The 8,672-nt window shown below is 42.5% G+C and overlaps 1 long non-coding RNA gene across 4 annotated transcripts; it reads right to left on the bottom strand.

Moving 5' to 3' along the window:
- Positions 1-2,416: 2,416 nt before the first annotated feature.
- On the bottom strand, positions 2,417-7,860 carry Gm31587. Of its 4 annotated transcripts, XR_870888.2 has the most exons (5): positions 7,400-7,860; positions 6,536-6,639; positions 3,958-4,109; positions 3,296-3,518; positions 2,417-2,989 (listed from the first exon to the last, which is right to left on the bottom strand). It is a non-coding gene; the product is annotated as a predicted gene, 31587 (long non-coding RNA). The 4 variants fall into 4 exon arrangements; XR_870887.2 differs by having other exon boundaries at positions 3,296-4,109; XR_870889.2 differs by having other exon boundaries at positions 2,417-2,707; positions 3,296-4,109.
- Positions 7,861-8,672: the final 812 nt, after the last annotated feature.

The raw sequence follows: 8,672 nt of genomic DNA, 5'->3' as shown, positions 1-8,672 counted from the left end.
AAAGATGTAACTGGAGAGAATGGCATGATGGGGATTAAATCAGCCTCAGAGAAATGTACATCTTTTCTTTCATTTGTGCCTAGACTTTATGGATATGTAAAATCATATATGTATAGACGGTATGCAAGTAGAACTGAGACTGCTTAGAGAACAAAGGGGACTCCTGAGGGAAGGAGGGAGAGGGGTGGCAACGTGATGGGGGGGTGATGTGACAGGATGGGGGTGATAGTGGTGATGTGATGGGAGATGGAAAGCAAGGGACATCACAGGACTGAACAGAAATGCCCCTATGTGACCCTGATGATTTTTAAGACAAATAGGAATGTAATTGAACAAACCTGGAAGGTATAGAGATATCTTATTTTAAAGAATGTGTGTGTGTGTGTGTGTGCCTCTGTGTGTGTGTGTGTGTGTGTGTGTGTGTGTGTGTGTGTAAAAGAGAGGGGGTAGGGCGAGAGATGAGAGAGAGAGGCAGAGGCAGAGGCATGGGGAGAGAATTGTAATTCATTGGCTAATGCACCTGTTTTAGAAATACTGGTCTTTTGCTGATTGTGTTCTAGCAGTAAACAGAACAAAAAACAATTCCTAAGAACGACGAGCCCCGTGAAGTATGTCAGGAAGTCAGTAATCAAACCTGCCCAATTACGTTTCCTACAACTGATTAAGATTAATCTGGACCTTCAGAGGAACAAAAATTCGGTTGCTGGGGTGAGCTCTTTTTTTTTTTTATAGCCGTATCACTATAAATTTATACCCGCCATATAAAAACTGTCAATGTATATAATTAACTGCCAAAATATTCCCCATGGTAGGCTGTCAGCTGAATTAACTAAGCGCCACAGTTAAGTTTTAATTAGCATTTTAGGGCCTGTAGAATTAGGTGCAGAAGGCAGGATAATGATTTCACATATATGTTGTGTATGTATATATGAATGAATGCATGTATGTATGTATATATGCATGTATGCATGCATATACCACCCCCTCTTAACTTTTAGTTTCATATGAAATTCTAAGTATCCATATTTCCAGTCATACCTGCTTCCTTCCCTCATTTTCTTTCTGCTTTCCTCTTTCTTTTGATAATTTGGCTTTGATTTATCTTTTAGCCACATATATTGAATACTTTTTACATGGTGCTAGTTTAAAGGAGAGATTACCTTCCAATGCCTAGAATTTATAAAATCAACACCTTAATAACATTAAAAAAATATCCATGAGGTTGAAGATAACTCAGTTCAGAGGGCCCAGGTTCGATCCTCAGCACCTGTATGACACCTCACAACTGTTTGAAACTCCAGTTGCAGATCTGTGGGTACTACATGCACATGGGCATAGGCACATATGCAGGCAAAAAAAAAAAAGACTCATAAGATATAAATATTTAAGGATAGAATGTTCATGGAAAAAGAACCCATCGCAGACCTATGTTGGAAGGTCTTTCAGTTCTATCAGTTCAACCTATTTTAATGGCAGTGATTCAGCTGTTTATGAAAGGGTTGGTCACAATGGTTACATGAAACCCAACCCACAAGTTATTTAGGTGTCTTTAAAATCTTTGTGTACAGCTAATTTTATCACAATCACCCTTTGCCTTTCCTAGCTTGTGAGCACGTGTACACGCGTTTTCGCGAGTGCACAACCCCCCCCCCCACCAATAAATCAGTCAAATGTCGTGCACTTGGCTGTAACAATGCTACTACATTTAATATTATAGAAATCTCAATTATTTGATTGCATAGCATCTGACTACCAAGCATCAGAGTGAGTTATGGAAGAAGCAGTTTATTTCAAAAGAATGAAGCTATCCTGACAGGCTAATTGATTGCTATGTGATATACTCTCTAATAGTAATTGGCTCAACACCAAGCCACTGGTCATCTCAAAGAAGGTACATTAGATGGGGGCTGGTTAGATGGTTCAGTTGCTAAGATGCTTGTTTTGAAAGCTTGAGGACTCAAGTTCAATCCCCTAAATCCAGGGGAATGAAAGCTGAGCATGGTGGCATGTACTGCCAATCTTGGTGCTGAGGGGGCAGAGACAAGGGAATTCAAGTCCTGCCAGCCAGGCTAGTTTACTCAATGTGCTCCAGGCCAGTGAGACCCTCTCTCAAGAGGACAAAGAGAACCGCATTCCTGAGAATGACACCTGAAGCTGTTCTCCGGCCTCACACACATGCACACTGCACTTGCACCTGCACACACAATCATGCACACACATTAACTAAATCTCTCTATATAAACATATATTGTGTGTATATAAATACACACACACATGCACGCACGCACGCATGCATGCACGCACGCACGTGTGTGGGCAAGCACCAAAGCTAACAAAGGCTGTTTTCCCAGATCCCACTGAGAAAACCCTTCAGGTTTAGTTACCCAAACTCGTACATTGACCAAACAGACAGAAGTATGTATGAACCTCTACTTTATTTTGTGTTATGTAACCAATATCAAGAGATTGCTTTAGATTTTTTAAAAAAAAAGATTTCTACTTTTGTTTTTAAAATATGAAGAGTGCAGGGGTGGGGCTGGAGAGATGACTTATCCATTAAGAGCAGTGGCTGCTGTTTCAGAGGACCTGGGTTTGATTCTGAGCACCCAGATGATGGCTAACAACTGTCTGTCACTCCATTTCCAGGGGAATTGATGTCTTCTTTTGGCTTCTGCTGGCAGTGCACACATGTGATATGTTTGCATACCTGCAGGAAAGCATTCATTATAGATACCTTTTTAAAATACTACAAAGAGAAGAGGGCTAAGGTATCTTGATTAGGACAGTTCTGTGACTCAGCAGCTTCTGAACAGTGGGATTTGCTTTTGTTTGACCACATGTTCTACCAGGGGACATTGTTACTTCTTGAATCTCAGGGACTAAGGTTTGCCATTCAGCTGTGTGGCCTTTTAAGAGGACACGTTCCCACTCTGAGTCTTGTGTTCCACAGTTATATAAAGGATTTACAACATCCTCTTCAATGAGTCATCTGGAAGATCAAATGAAATAATAAATAAATTGAAGCAGTTTACAAATATTATACTATTAGCGGCCTGGAGAGATGGCTCAGCGTCTACAGGCTGCGTTTGTAGAGGACCTGAGTTTGATTCCCAGCACTACACACACAGGATGTATATACATCCATGTAGGTAAAACTCTATACACATAAAATAAAGATTCTACTATTAAATTATAATGTTATCCAGGTTTGTGCTTTATATATATTTCTATCAGATAATTAGTTCTTTAAGCCATTTCTTTAATATGTGCTCGTCACATAGCATGTGATACTTACCCTGGCTTATTAGAAGAGGGACCCAAAGCTCTGTGTCTCTGCTCTTATAGCACCATTTAATGCCACTGATCTCTGTTAGCATTCTTTAAGCTTCTTTGAGTAGTTATCTAGTAAGTGAGAGCCATGCTGGCTTGGATGTAGCTCAGCCAGTCAGGTGTGTTTACTCCTTACAATCCAGGAGTGGGGGTTCACATCTGTAATCCCAGCTCTTGGGAGATGGAGGCTGGAGGATTCAAAGTTCAAGGTCATCCTCAGGTACATAGTGAGTTTGAAGCCAGCCTGGGATAAATAAGATCTGGGCTGGGCTCAAATAGGAAATGGGAGATTATATAAGAATAGACTACAAATAAATGTAGACATATGCAAGTTACAATATAAACTGGTGAACTTGTGTATAATTTTATACATGTTCTAGTTTGCTGTCAACATTATAAAACGCAAAGAACAATGGTCACTTTTACGAGAGTGGAAGGAAGAGATTCAGGTTTGCAAACAGGGACATAAAGCTGTTGCTTCCCATTTTTTTCCTCAAGAGCAACAGAGAAAGTGAACGAGAAAAAGATTAAACCCCATTTCTGACAACAGGAGAAAATAGCTGTAACCTAGGTAGGAGGGTTGCCTGGGAATCAGGGAAACAGAAAGTCATGGCACTGTGCACTTACCTTAGAAAGAGACAACACACACTTCTCCAGGGAGGTGTGCCCTGAGGTATGGAACCTAAAGTCTGTGCGCAGTGGCAGAAGAGGGCGAGCTTGCTGCCCCCTGGAGAGGCTTCTTTGTCCCTGTTTTTATCTCAGAAAGGAAGAAAATGAAGCTAGGAAAGAAACCACAGACACAAGTCATATGTTTGGGAAGCAATCTGTTTCTGCCTGAGGCAGAGCAAAGAAAATTTGCTTTGGAAAAACAAAACCTTACATTGGCTTAACGCCATTAACTCAAGAAAAACAAACTTGTAAAACTCAGCAACATAAGAAAAGTTCTGGCTGGCCTTGGCCCTTCCCCAGCATGGACTTCAGCAAATATTAGGTCCTGGAAAGACTCATGTTGTTAAGATGAAAAATCTACAAGAAACAAGCAGACGATCTATATCAGCACTAGAAAAGTGTTAAGACAACGGCCAACAGCACCAGAAAAATATCTCCACAGGGTACACAGGACGTATGAGCAGATACTTGGCTGTCAAATTTAAATTTAAAAGATGGTTGGGCATGGTGGCACATGCCTTAAGTCCTACCACTCAGGAGGCAGAGGCAGGTGGATCTATGTGAGTTCGAGGATAGCCTGGTCTACACAGTGATTTCTAAGCCAGCCAGGGCTATGTAGTGAGAGTCTGACTCCAAACAAAACCAAACACATGAAAAGCAAATTGAGAATTGGAATGATTGATTCTATGAAGAAAAACCAAGAGCAGGAGGGGCTGGAGAGATGGCTCAGTGGTTAAGAGCATGGAGTGCTCTTCCCAGCAACCACATGGTGGCCCACAACCATCTGTAATGGTATCCGATGTCCTCTTCTGGTGTGTCTGAAGACGGCTACAGTGTTCTCACATACATAAAATAAATAAATAAATCTTTAAAACAAACCACAGGAACAGGAGACAGAAGAGCTCAGGACGAGATCTGGGAGCAGCAGAGGTGAGATCTGGCAGAAGTCAGGAGGAAAGTGAGGGAGGAATGGAAGCAATCACAGAAACAAATGTGAAATTGCAAGGCACACTGTGGAAACTGGAAACAGTAGGAGTCAGAAGGGAGGGAAGCCCAGCATAGTGAAAGCAGTGTTAAAGCGGGTGAGGAAGGCAAGGGCTTGGAAGACAAAGGAGGTGAACCATATACATGCTTGAAGCTCAGAGGGCAATACTCAGAGAAAATACTTTGTAGTACAGCTTTAGCATTTTTAAATAGAATATGCACACATGCACACACATGTGTACCACATACAAGTATGTACTTACACACACACACAACTGAGACATATCCTAGTCAATTTACTGGACTTTGAAACAGCATCAGCAGCAACCTAATTCTTGGGGCAACTGTTCAACGTGTCATTGTGTACATTTGTGTGGAGGGTGTACATACATGTACATGGGCACGGTTGAGTGTGTACGTACATGTATGTATGTATGTATGTGCATGTGGCAGTCAGAGGTCAACCTCAAATGTCATTTTTCAGGTGTGGTGCACTTTGGCCTAGGACTTACCAAGTATCCTAGGCTGGCTATCAAGCCCCAGGGATTTGGCTGCCTCGGCTACCCACTCACTATAATTGCTAGCATGCACCATCATGCACTTTTAGGGGTTAGTTTGCCACGGTGGGATGGCATGATAGAGCAGTTTAGTTCCCATTTGGATGAACCAGAAAGCAGGGGATGAGACAGAAAGTGGCTGTGGATAACCCACCCCTGATGGTTTACTTTCTTTTTATGGGCTCTACCTCTTAAAAGTTCTGCCAACATCTCCAAATAGCTAGGCCAAGAGCAGGCACTCAAAACACAAGGCTGTAGAGGAAGTTTAATACCAAAACACGACAGACTGCCCACCACAGTGAGTGGAGGCTGAACTCTGAGCCTGAATTGTCTATGAGTTCCTGAGCCATTATGTGTGACACATAATTCAATTCTTTGGGTTTTGTATTTTTGAGATAGGGTCTCATAAAGATCACGCAGGCTTCCAACTCCTGATTTTCCTGCTGCTGCCTCCTAAGTGCTATGATTACAGGCATGTGCTACATGTATGGACCATGTTTCTAAATAAAAATTTCCCTCCATTTTAAAAATAAGGTTTTGGCTACATAGAGTGGAGGGGGGGGGGCAGGTATTTTCTGGAGTTCACTAATGAGCCAGCCTAGCCAATCAGTAAGCTCCAACTTCAGGAAGAGATCATGTCTCAAAGAAAATATAAATATCAGCTTCTGGCCTCCACATACATGCACATACATGAACATGCACACACAGGAACATGTACACATAGGAGCATGAACACTCAAGAGCATGCACACACAGGAGCATGTATACACATGCACACACACAAACATGCATACACTCAAACGTATATACACACATGAACAAGCACACACATGAACATGCACACACAGGATCATGCACACACACACATGCACACATAAAACCATTCATACACACAAACATGCACACATACGAACACACACAAACATACACATACAAGCCCCTGTAAAGCCTCATAACAGACACCAACAGATATCTGCTGAGGGTTCAATCCCTACCATTATATCCCGTGTGTAGGGAACCTGGCCGGCTCCATTGATTTTACTTCAAGTCATTTCCTGAACCTACGCCTGAGACTCACAGAATAGGATGACTGCTGCTTCTGTCTCAAAAAAAAAAAAAAAATTAAGAATCTTGAATTTGTCAAAACACAACACAACTGTTCAGGCACGATAAATAATTATGAAAGCCAGCAAAGTCACCTTCCCGTCCTCCGTTTGATCTGTGAGGTTATGAGTGGATGAGATAATCTTTTATTTATATTGCATGTGGTAAAATTTTGAAAGAGGGTTTTCTGCTCCTTCCATACTATCCTTCCATAATTAAGCCCGTAGGGCGGGCTGCCTGGCTGATCGTTTTTAGTACAGAGCTTGTCAATTCCTGTTAACACTAATTTAGGGTTCATAGCTCCATAGATCATGGAAATGTGAGGGCAAAACAATTTATATAGAAAATATTTTGAGAGGAGTTGAGCAAATGGAGGATCATTTTTTTGCATTGACTGGCAAGCATTTCCGCTCTGATTATGGTACCAATTTATGCAGTGACTTCGGGAGCTCACCTCGCCTGCCTCTCACACTTGATTCTCCCAGGTTCCTGGCTTTGCCCGCCTTCCCTTTCATACACACACCTCCTGCTATAAATAAGCACGCTCTTTTCCTCCTTTGCTGTGCGTTGTCTTTTTAACGATGCCCCAAACTCTAATATAGCCAGTCGAAATCTTGTTTTACCATTAGCGCAGGAAGAAAAGAGGCCGCCTCCCGCATTTCACACTGAACATTACAAGGGCAGATAGGGGGCTTTCGTCCCTTCCCACCTTCAACAGACAGAACAATAGGCAGCTCTAATCTTGTGACACTCACAACTAATTTATCCAACCAGAAGACAGGTAGCACTCCTCGCAGGCCGTTCCTGTCTGAATAGGTGCCGTAAATACTCAGCTTAATCGTTGCTTCCCCGGCAGGAGGGCTACATATCACAGCGTGGCGGTTTTATAATCTTCCTGGCATGCGGACAGCCAGGAGCACCGGCCTGCGCATGTTCCTCCTCAGTGCGGTCAGGGATGCTTGTAACTGTTAGATGGTGACACATTGTGCCTTGGAGCAGCTTTAACTGTTTTATATCCCCTCTGATCTGCAGCTTTGGACATCTGTTAAGCTGCCTGTTAAACTTCTTTGGGCACATCTGTAGAGAGATGGTCCTTGATGTTGGGTGTGCAGCCCAGGCCGATCATGGGGCTTCTTTGTACTGCCTCCTGTTTATCTGCTAGGAGTTTCTCTGTGTACCTTGCAAGGCCACCATTGAACATGCTCTATCTATCTATCTATCTATCTATCTATCTATCTATCTATCTATCTATCTATCTATCTATCTATCTGAGAGAGAGAGAGAGAGAGAGGGAGGGAGGGAGGAAAAAGGAAGGGAGAGAAGGAAAGAGGAAGTGGGGGCTGGAGAAACAGTGGTTAAGAGCTATCTATGCTGCTCACATACGGGACTGGGACTGAGTGTTCAGTTCCTAGCACTCACAAGGGGGCTCACAACTGTTTGTAACTCCAGTTCTAGAGGACCTAATATCCTTTTCTGGCCTCCACAGGCAACATACACCCAGGGTACATATACATACACACAGGTACTCACACAATCCCACATATAATTAGAGAAACAAAATTTTAAGAACAAACAAACAAATGATAAGAGAAAAATCTCTCCACAACATTTTTTTTTCTCCCTGGTTGTTTGGATTTTGTTCTGTGGCTAATCTCATCTTTCCTGATTAAATAAGTTCTCCAAGGTAAGATAATGAGAGCTAGTTTCAAATCCTGTGTCAAGTCTTCTAAGATTTTGCTATGGAATAATACTGATTACCAACATGATAGGATCTCTGGGCACATCACTGAAGAGGGTTCTTGACTCTGTCATAAATTTGCACACCACTGTCCTATTGGTTGGGCTGAATAAAAAGGAGGAAGCAAGAGAAGTAGCAGCAGCCATGTCTTATCCCTTCCTGACTGGGGATGTAGCATGAGCAGCCTCCCCAATCTCCTGCAGCTAGACAGTCTCTGCAGTGATGGACAAGTACTCTCCAACTCCGAGCCCAAATAGCCCTTCCCTTCCTTAAGTTTCTTTCATCAGGTG

Source organism: Mus musculus, chromosome 9, assembly GCF_000001635.26.
Source record: "Mus musculus strain C57BL/6J chromosome 9, GRCm38.p6 C57BL/6J".
NCBI lineage: Eukaryota > Metazoa > Chordata > Mammalia > Rodentia > Muridae > Mus > Mus musculus.
Note: the sequence above shows the minus strand (reverse complement) of the source record. Positions and strands in the feature narration are given on the sequence as shown.